Genomic DNA, 2,865 nt, shown 5'->3' with positions numbered 1-2,865 from the left:
AACATCACTGGGGAGAACTTCATACGTCACGGAATCTCCCATACAGTACTTAGCAAGAGACTTCTAAAATCAATGCTTTTTAAAAAACTTTATGATAATAATTATTATAATTGGAGCCATAAGCCCCTTTCACACTTGTCGGTGATCCCAGGCCTTTGAAGTGCCAAGTATGAAAGCAAAATCAGCTCAACGCCGACGTCAGATGGTCTCGACCCCGAGGACAATCCCCAGCGTCTGAGTCGCGCAGGCGTTGCAGTCAAGCAAGTATGAAACGGGTAATTGCACCAGTAGAAGAAGGTCGAAAAGTTTACACCCCGGGGATGGCTCCTTGCAGATGTGGAAGCCTTCAGTGTTCCAGTTACGAGTGGTCAAGTGTGAAAAGTCCAGCCTCCATCCTTATCCTGGGACACTGAATGGCCAATTTAGTGGGGTGCAAGTATGAAAGGAGCGTCTGTGGAGAGAGAAACAATTCATCTTTAAGGCCATAGAAATTGACATTATGGAGACTGTTCTTCCAGCCAATATATGAATGCTGCCCATGAAATGAGCATTGCACCACTTTCTACATACACCAGAGAATAAAGGGATTTCCTGCTTTTGCTGGCTCTCCTCCAACTACACTGGACAAGGAACATTTTGCATCTTGAATACTTCTGGGTGTATTTTGTGGATTTTGGGCTGCTGATCACGAAAATCACCTTAATATTTTCTGATCATATACCTTTTTTTTAGATATGACATTTCTATGATTTCCTGTCACATTTTAAGTCGACTTCAAGCATACAAAACCACGAGGTCCCACGTGTCATTGAAGTTCATTTTCTGCATTCGCACTTCTTCCCTGCTGAACTTGGTGCAGTTAGTGACAAACATAGTGAAAGGGTTCACCAGGACATTGCGACCATGGAAAAGAGTATCAGAACAACTAAAATCCATTAATGCAGGCTAACTATTGTTAGGTATGGACATGAGAGGCATCAGATGCTGATTACAAATGAAAATCACCTGAAAAACTTATTTAGGTCAGTTGAACTAATGCAATGTTTCAACATCATTATGCTAAATTCAATAAAAGTTAATTTAATGTTTCTCCAACTTCTTACGAGATACAATAAATCTGAAACTATCTTTTTATTCATCTTGAAATTGTCTATCAAAATCCCCAATTTTTTTCAGGAAGCAAACCTTTTGAAAAAAATAGTTGTCCAGTGTTATTTCCTCTTTTTTATTTTGCTATTAACTCATGTCTTGCAAACCACCCTAATCCTGGAAGTGCTCATTTTAAGTTGGATGCACCATTACACCTCTCCCAACATTACCTCTTTACCTACAGGTTAAAAAAGACTCCAGTAAAACACAAAAGACTACAGACACCATGAATGAAGGAAAAAAGACAGGAGTAAAACATGAGAACACATTATCTTTGAGGAAAACTGCAAAATACTGTGAAATCTCTTCGAAGCATACCTACCCTGAAGAAGTTCTCCTTAGTTCTATTCCCAAAGACTCCACTGTTTTCCTTCCACCATGTTCATTAGAATTCTGATATGAGTCAGTTCCATTTCCATACGTGCCCTCTTTCCTGTTCACAACCATAACAGGGCCTCCCTTTGTCTCAAGCTTGCCCACATCTCCACAGCCAAACTTCTCCTGCCCTCCCGAGCTGCCCATGGAGTTGAGCAATGGCCACCACTAATGAACACATACACAGCAATAAAACACAAATAACTATACAACGGATGTGAATAAATCATTGCTAAACATTCTCAACTCCTGATTGGAAATGTGAGGGTTAAACACACAGTACCATCAACCCTCTTTATCACTCGCAGGCACAGAACTCTCATAAACAATAAATTAATACAACTAATAAGTATATCAAATTAATCTAATTTCATATGTCACCCATAGCTCTGGATTGAGGACAGGCCCATTTCAGTTGGCCTTCCAGAGTTGCCTGTGACCTGCATTCTGAAGTTCGGTGATGGTTACCATGCAACAGCAAGACCATGTGCTGCTTTCTCTTTTTTTTTGAATATTTTATTTATGATTTTATAAACTTGAACTCCGCTATCAACATTATCAGTATCAGCACTGACTACAATTTACAATGATCAATTCTATATAAAGTTCTCTGCAGAGTTCAAGCTCCTTCCATCCTCCTCCCCCACAAAACCCTCAAGATTTAACACTTAACACTTAACTAACTACACAAGGCATTAATGACACTCACAACAAAGGTGTGAAACATATCAAGGTTGTGTGGGTTTGTCATGTCATGGCAGCCAGAGCTCAGTCTCTTCTTGACTTGACCTGGTTGGGATAGGATGAACCTGCTCCCACCTCCCCCACTGATTGAGGGATAGACGAGGAAGGTAGTGCAGCGAGGCATGATGGTCCACACTATAGTCGTGCTCCTATGGAATTTAAGTATGGTTACCAAATATTTTAAAAGTATCATACTTTTTCCTTAAGTTGTAAGTAATTTTCTCCAGGGGAACACAGCTTTGCATTTCCGTGTTCCAGCGAGTAATGCTCAGGCAGGAGTTGGATTTCCAGGTAACCGCTATGCACTTCCTGGCCACTGCCAATGCAAGCATTACAAATTGGATTTGAAAGTTGGACAGCTTCATTGTAAGTTTTATGTCTGTTTTGTTTTCCAACAGGAATAACTCTGGATCCTGTGGGAATTCTTTGCCTATAATCTTTCCTTGGACTTGACCTAGTTCCACCCTAAAGGGCCTCACCTTGGGATATGTCCAGGTTGCGTGCACAAAGGTTCCTGTCTCAATGCTGCATCTGAAGCATTAATATGATAATTCTAGTTCAGATCTGTTCAATTTTTGTGGCATCAGCTAGAGTTGG

Source organism: Narcine bancroftii, chromosome 8 (assembly GCF_036971445.1).
Source record: "Narcine bancroftii isolate sNarBan1 chromosome 8, sNarBan1.hap1, whole genome shotgun sequence".
NCBI lineage: Eukaryota > Metazoa > Chordata > Chondrichthyes > Torpediniformes > Narcinidae > Narcine > Narcine bancroftii.
This window is presented reverse-complemented; position numbering follows the sequence as displayed.